Below are 8,609 nucleotides of genomic sequence, written 5' to 3'. Positions count from 1 at the left end.
ACGCAGCTCCTGACACCTTCTCCAGAAAGCCTTCCAGTGAAGATTTCAATTTTTCTTTATTTCTCATTTCTGCAATTCCCTTCTTTACCATTTTCTTTTTGGTGTTAGGCTTTTCTTCTTCTATCAGTTGTTTATTAACATGTCAATTTTCTTTCTTCTGTTCTTTTACTCTCTCTTCTTTATCTTTACGCATGTCCATTGACACCACATTTTGGCTTACTCTTTCCTATACTTCTACTTTATTTCTCTACGTATAATGTTTTATAGAAGAGGAAATATTTCATTAAGGAATTTTTAGTCTCGCTTTGTTAATGACACTAACCTAAGGAAAAACCAGGAACACATGCATTGACTTTTTCTAACTAATTCCTTTAGCTTAGCCTTCTTACTGTAATAATACTATCCTCAGCAGTTAAAGGTTCGGCGGTATCAAAGATAAATATAGTTTATTGGCGCATAATCTTCAAAGAGAGTCTTAAGGTCTCTGAACCAGAGAGCCAGCATAGAAATGGGTCAGAAGTCCAGGGTGTGCTCATGTGTATGACTTATGGTAAGGTAAAGGTTTCTATTTGTCAGTGATAAGACAGGTAGGTCAAGAGCAGCCCCATTCATAAATCTGGTCTGGGTCAGATCCAATTCATAGATATTCAACCAATAGAAGTGTGAATTGCAATTGTTAGTGGCCTTGAATTGCCCCACCTTGAATCCTGGGAAATCAATGTGGCTTTGTTCAGCAGTGCCTGCCTGAAGGGACCATAAATCAGGAGCTTCCATACAAACCTTTTATTGTCAAGGCAGTGGCAAAGAAAAATGATAGCAGTTATTCCATTTACACAGTTTAGTCTTTTTTCTTTCTCATTGATGTTTCTTCCAATTTTCTTTCCTTTTTTTTTTTTTTGGTACCTCACTAATAGGAGAATATAACTTTTGAGTTTATTTTATTATTTTTTTTATAGAGAAATATGTGGTACAGAACAGCATATAGTTCTTAGATAAAAATGTTTTAATAATTTTATTTGCAAAAACTCATTCTGGCTATCCTGTATTTTGAACTGGTCAACCAAGAGGTTATTCAAAATGAGAGTTTTGGATTTTGATCACTGGAAACCACCTTTTATAATTTTATATCATGATTATATCTCAGACCTGCAACATTATACATGCTACCCATGTTACTGGGTTTGTTCATTTGCCCCTATAAAAAGTGATTAGTGATTGGTAACCTCAGATGTTTATGCTATGACAGTTTAATTGCCATTGATGTGACTCTGTGCACTCAGGATACCCTGACACTTTGATTTGTTGTGGCTTACAAGTGATTGGTCACTAATAATTGTTAAGGTCCCAAAGACTGAGTGATTTTCTGTTTTACAAATTAGGCTGAATTCACAGTGATTCCTGTGATGTGCTATTAGTGCTATTTACTTTCTATAGCGGGAGAAATGGTATTGCTACAGACATTTGTCCTGGGTTTTCTTTTAATATATACATTTTAATTGATTTCAGGGAGGAAGGGAGAGAAATGGAGAGATAGAAACATCAATGATGAGAGAGAATCATTGGTTGGCTGCCTCCTGCACACCCCACACTGGGGATGGAGCCTGCAACCCGGTCATGTGCCCTGACCGGGAATTGAACCATGACCTCCTGGTTCATGGGCCCACGTTCAACCACTGAGCCACGGCAGCCGGGCTGTCCTGGGTTTTTATGCTAAATATTAATTAATTACCCATTTTTCTTCCGTTTTCTTAGTAAAAGAAACCATAATTTTTAGCTTGGTACATGTGTAGTTAGAATAAAGACACTATTTCTGAGCTGCTCTTATAGATAGGTGTGGCCATTGACTTAAGTTCTGGCCACTGGTATGAAGGAGGAAGTGATACCTATAATTTATAGGAAGTATCTCTAAAGGGAGAGGATGTACTCTTTTTACTTCTTTCTTTTCTGTTGATTGGATTGGGATATGATGGTTTAAGCTCCAGCCACTCTCTTGCACTATGAGATACTCTGGCTAAGGAAGCCACATAAAAGGAGGTGGATCCCTTATTCTGTGGAGCCTCCTACCAAACTAACTTCTTGACTTAATGGCTGGGAAAGAGAACCATGTTTGTGTCTTGTTTAAACTTCAGCTATTTTCCCCCCGAATTTAATTCTCTTATTATAATATCCAAATAAAAAAAGTTGTGAACTGAAAGTAATTATTCCATTATTTCAAAATTCTATACCAAAATTTCTGGTTTCTGAACTTTTCCAGGTGGATGACCCATGGGCGCTTCAACTCTAACTTTTGCCCAATTTAACTCATACTTTTCCCTACAAATTTTCTCCTATTTCTTTCCTTTCTTACTGTTTATGAGAGAATTCACCAGAGTCAAGATTTTCTCCCTGAAGTGGTCTTCAAAATCAGAATACATTCTTTATTGAGTTTCTTGAGTAGTTTCTGTAGAAAATTCAATGTATTAATCAAGTTGTGTCAAGTTGTTTCTTGTGCTTTATATATCTGTCCCAATTTTTTGCACCATTAATTGTTAATTCTGCCTCATCAGGCAGAGTTGCTATTCAATACTTTAATTCAATTTCTGGAAACCTGATTGCATTTTGTCCAAGGTGTGACCACTGCTTTTGAAATTTCAGATAAATTATGGGGAAAGCCCTAAAAAATATAAATGGTACATGAACTAAGTTATTCTTAATATATTTTATATTATGTCATATCTAAATTTAAATCATTGAAGTCTGCAAAATTTTCTTTTGTATAAAGTGATGTTTGAGTAAATGTTAGTAGTTTTGTTTGGGTCTAATTATGAATAATCATTTTAGTGGACATTCATCATTATTTGTAATGGCCCAATATCTTCTAAATGACCTTTCTGTCTACGGAAAAACGAATACATCATAAGTATTTCCTGCTTTTCATGGATTTTGAACTCAAATTTTCAGCCTTGTTTGCAGCTAGATACAGTATATATCTAGATACAAGTTCTTTATCAATAATATTATTTGTAAATATTTTATTCCAGTGTTTGTTCTATCTTTTCCCTTTTTTATCATTACCTGAGAATATGCTTATTAATTTTAGAGAGAGGGGAAGGGAGATAGATAGATAGATAGATAGAAAAACACTCATGTGAGAAAGGATATTGATCAGTTGCTTTCTGTAAGTGCCCTGACCGGGATCAAACCCAAAACTTGGGTATGTGCCTTGGCTTGGAATCAAACCCACAACCTTTGTGTACCAGACATTGCTCCAATCAACTGAGCCACACCAACCGGGGCTATCTTTTCACTTTCTTAATGGTGCCTCTTCAGTATAAATACTTTTAATTTTTATTAAGTCCAACTTATTTAAAAATTTCATGGATGATGTTTTGGTGTAGCCATGACTGTTATCATTTTAAGAAATTATTTTTTCTACTTAAACTAGCCAGAGTAGATTTGTTGTTTATAAGTAGGAGATTTGATGAATGTGATAATTAAGGAAGGAGATCAAAAGAATTATATTTCCATACCAGACATTTTGAATCCAAAATGGAGGCAAGCTACTCTGGAATCACAAAGCTTTATTTTGGACAATTATAATTTTTGTTGCTTGCCTTTGCTGCTGTCAACCAGAGGGTGCTATTGGCTCAGTTAACAAGGGACTTCCTTATCTGATGCTTGAAGCTGTTTTGATCAAAACACTCCAGACATTTTAAGTTGCAAACCCATGATTTTGGTCTCTATGGTTCTTATGAGAAGTTAGTGCTCTGTTTCATTGGACATCATTTGGACTGAGAAAAACAATTCTGAGAGATCGAAGCGAATAATTAAATCCCATGAAAAATGAAGGTATTTAAATCACTATTTCTTATGTAAACAACTTAAAGCCACCATGGAATCTCAACATCTGAGCAAACTATGGCGATATACGAAGAGAACTGAATTAGGAGATGGGAGACCCAGGTTCAAGTCCTTGTCCTAGGAATAATTAGCTTTGAGATATTGAGCAGCTCACTCTTCTTATCTGAGCCTTTGATTGTCATCTGCAAATTAAGCATGGAATAGATATTGCAGAGTTCCTTAGGCCTTCCTTAGATCTGTCAGTATAGATAACTGTTTGGAAACATTTTTTTTTTTTTCCTACCTCAAATCATCCCTCTTTATTTTAGGATAGAATGAGCTGGATTCTCTCCACTTTACGGGCCAGAGGAGAAGAAAGTTTCTAAAAACCTGAGCTGACTGGAGTTCTGTTTTTAATTTGACCCAGTGATCCCACTTCTAGGAATATATCCTAAGAAACATCAATAAGAAAGAATATGTGCACCCCTCTGATCATAGCAGCGCTATTGACAATAGTTAAGAGATAGAAACAGCCCAAGTGTCCATCAGTAGATGAGTGGATAAAAAACCAAAACTGTGGTATATTTACACCATGTAATACTATGCAGCTGTAATAAAATAAGGATCTCTTACCCTTTGAGACAGCATGGAAGGGCCTGGAGAGCATTATGCTAAGTGAAATAAGCCAGTCTGAGAAAGACAAGCATCACATGATCTCACTTATATGTGAAATCTACTGAATATACTGAGGAACAAAATAGATCCAGAGACATGAAAGCATGGGACAGACTGACAGCTCTCAGAGGGAAGGGCGGGAAAGGGACTGCGAAGAGATTAACCAAAGAACTTATATGCATATATGCATAACCCATGGACACAGACAACAGTGTGGTGAAGGCCTGGGGAGGGAAGTGGGGTGGAGAGGTGCCATGGGGGTAAAAAAGGGACATCTGAAATACTTTCAACAATAAAGAAAATATATATATATATAAAAGCCTGAGCTGACTATTGTGTCTGCACATGTTTAAGGAAAGAATGCTCATGTAGGCACATATGAAGTGCGTGGCATTATTTCCTGCCATGGGTGTGCTTGATTGTGGAGCATAGATGGGCAAAGATTGTTGTTCCTTTGACCACTGATGTTGACCCTTTGCTGTTTATCAGAGCCAAGGGCCTCATTGTGCAAAACAAATGTGTGCTCAGTGGAGGGTACCTCAGGCCAAGAGCAAGCCGTACACACAACTATGAAGTAAATGAAGCTGAATTCTGCAGTAGTCATTACTTTTTGTGAATTCTCTGAAGTTTTGGTACACCGTATTTGGTGAGACATTATAAGCAAAAGTGCCTATCACAGCAACTGTCAGAAACTTCCCCAGCTACCCTATGCCTTGCCCCCTAATGCACTATGGTATTTACCTTTCATAAGCCTTTGGAACCTCCATCTGGTTCTCTGTTCACCCAGGATTCTCAGTAAAGTTTGCCTAAGGCTTTGATTCTTTTTACACACTTCTGCTTTGACTCAAAATTTACCTACATTGTGTATTTTTTCTTCTTGGACCCACTAGATAACTAACTAGTACAACCAAAGGGCAATTTATTTAGAGACAAGGTATTAAATTAATTTAACTCATTTTTTTATTGAATGCTTTCTATCTGATAGGTAATACTCTAGTGATGAGGATACCTTAAGGCAAATACAAATGTTTCTGTCTCCAAGGAGCTTACATTCTAAACAGTGAAAAGTAGGGATATGAATCAGTAATGGATATGTTGTTTTTGCTGTCCCCAAATCCATTCAACTATTTCCTTATTTCCTAGTAACTGTGCCCCAATATTTCTATGGGAAACTTGTTATCCTCCTTTGATTGGAATCCTGGTGAAACTGTCCCTCAAATACTTCCAATTTTCCTTAGCCAATTGGTGGGCTCATGACCATGCTGGACCAATCAGATGCTTTGTTAGATTGAGTAACAGAAAGATTGAACATTATTGGAATGTATTCAGTACAAAGATGGCACTCTGGCAAAGGCCATGGATTCCTGTAAACCTCGAGCTGCACTAAGGAGTGAACCTCAGAACTTCACTAATGCTGATTGGTTCCTAAGGCCTTATTCTTTGACTGTTCCCTCTGTGCAAAATCTCCTTCAAAGTTTCTTAAGTTATTGAGTTTTGTGTTACTTGGAACCCAGAAATCCTAACTATATTAAATTGGTTAAGTAGGATGCATCACATTTGCAAAAATCTATATTTGGTAGCTTAAATTCAACTCTAAATCTCATCCACTGGGTTGGCAGAAAATTTAATATAATTTTATTGGGGTTCTCCTTTTCTGAAGTGATAAAACTAAGGAAACACCTGTTATCATTAGTCACTTGTCCACATGGGTCATTGTTGAAATAGCCACTATCCCTCATTTATACTATACCAGGGACAAGGGAATCTTTGATATGGCCCCTGAGTTAGGTTTCAGTTTCTATAGGTGCACCTGTAAAACTTTGTTCATTTAAGTATATATCATTTCTCTGAAACTTTGTACTCTCCAGCTAATTATTCTGATGCGAAACCTCCCCCAGACAGGTAATTTATCTCAGAGTTTTTGCTATCTTCTAAGAACATAGGGCAAACTATCATGTTCATTCTGCTTTGTTCATTCACCTGTCTTCTCTAAATGGCCCTGATTTGTGTACTGAACTCTAGGGAATAATTCATTTATTTATCCATTCATTTAGAATGTATTTATTAAGTTATGCCCAGTCCCAGGACCTATGTCCTGTATAAGGCTATGGAATTACCAAGAAGAACTTATTACAGTTTCTATACAACAATGACTCATAGTCAGGGTGAGAAAGGTTGGTTAGTGAGGTGGTGGCTAAATAATCAAATAATTATGGCAGTGATAAGTGCCACGGGAGAGGTGTAAAAATAAACCCAATGAGAGCACAGAGGAAGCTCTTGAGTGTTTAAAGATGTCATGTCCTGGGTGGTTTGCAGAAGGAAAGGATAACTGAGTTAAGTCTGGAGCAAAGAGGCATTTGCTTAATGTACATACTAAACCAAGTAAAATGGAGAGGGGGAGGGAGGGAGATTGAGATGATTGAGAGAGAAACAGAGAGAGAGTGGGAGGTGGGAAACAAAGAAGAAGGAGGTGGTGGAGACGAAGGAGGAGGAGGAGAAAGAAAAAGTGAATGGGTGAGAGAAAGAGTGACTTGTGCTAAAATATTAAAGTAGTTTGATATGATGGATGTGACCGGAGTAAAGAGTTCACTGGGGCCTGATGGGAAATGAGCAGGGAGAGGTAGGCAGAGGACAAAGCCTAGTGGGCAGAGGATGAGTTTTATAATTGGGCTCTTCTATGTGAAAACTCAAGTTCTGCCCCGTTGGTGCTGTCAACTCGAGGAAGTTACTTAACCTAGTGCTTTTATCTGTAAAAGGGAAAGGCAGCCATACCTTCATTTGAACCTTATTGTAAGGGTTTAATGGATTCATGAACGTAACATACAGCAGGTCCTCAAATAATGTTTGTTTCATTCAACGCTGCTGGAGTTTGCACCTTCTACCCATGTCTGCATGGGTTGTGTCAGCGTACTTCAGTTTCCTCCCACATCTCAAAGATGTGCACTGAGGTGATTGGCATGTTTAAGTCGTCCCGTTGTGAGTGTGGGTGGGTGTGAGTGTCCCCTGCGATAGAAGGGTGTCCTGCCCAGGGTGGGTTCTTTCCTTGTGCCCCGAGCTGCTAGGAGAGGCTCAGGCTACCTGTGACCCTGAACTGGAATAAACAGGTTGGAAAATAATAATCTTACTTGTTTTTGTTAATTTCCCTAAATATATGTATAGCTCACATTTATTTCAATGTTCAATGTTAAAAAAGATTACAAGTATTTTGAGTATTTATTTAGAAGTTTGGTGATGTTTTTGTGACCAGAAATATGCGATAGGCACTTAACTCTTGTTTTTTATCAAGTAGCCTATGGTGAAATTGGTTTAGTTATACATAGTTTCGCTTAAAGGAACAATTTCCAAGAACCTGTCGGTGATGTTGAGTTAGGACTTACCGTACCTAGCACCGGTGTCTGCCAGACAGCAGAATTCAAGTAATTTCTCTCTCTACCCTTACCCCACACACCCTGACATTTATCACAAAAGCCATAAAGCTGAAGGTTACTGATAAAAAGTGCTTGGTGAATGCATGTGGGAAGGAGTGGGAAATTGATTGAAGGCAGAGGATGAAGCTGGATTAAAGAGAGCCTTTGAAGCTGGGGAGAAGCTTTTGTGAGTTAATATCACAAGCTTAAACGTTACTCAATTACAAGCATAGTATTAAAATGAAAACAGAAACCTATGATACAAATGGTTATAATCCTATCAGCTAATCAACCAATACTGTGATTTATCTCTGACACTTTTGTTTGGTAAAGAGCAAAATCTCTATCATTTTCAATTTTTACAGATTTGCAGGAGTAGTACAGATGGGATATTTATATTTTAACTTTTACTTAAAATTAAGCCATGGTATTTTCTTTTAGTTATTTGACAGTCCTTTTTAGTTCTTTATTTCTTATCTTCTTTCTTCCTCTTAGGAAATCATTGATAATAACTGGATGTGTTTCCCTCCACACCTTTCCTTGTGCCCATAAAAATATATACAAACAAAAACACGTATACTAAGTATTGTCCATTTTCCTAAAAATGAAATAACTTACTTTCTTACATAAAAATGTGTCAGGAAAACCCAGCTAATTGCAGGACTCCCATAAATATGGAATACTATGCACATACTGAAAAATAATCAT

The sequence above is a fragment of the Eptesicus fuscus genome, chromosome 11 (assembly GCF_027574615.1).
Source record: "Eptesicus fuscus isolate TK198812 chromosome 11, DD_ASM_mEF_20220401, whole genome shotgun sequence".
NCBI classification, from domain to species: Eukaryota; Metazoa; Chordata; class Mammalia; order Chiroptera; family Vespertilionidae; genus Eptesicus; species Eptesicus fuscus.
Note: the sequence above shows the minus strand (reverse complement) of the source record.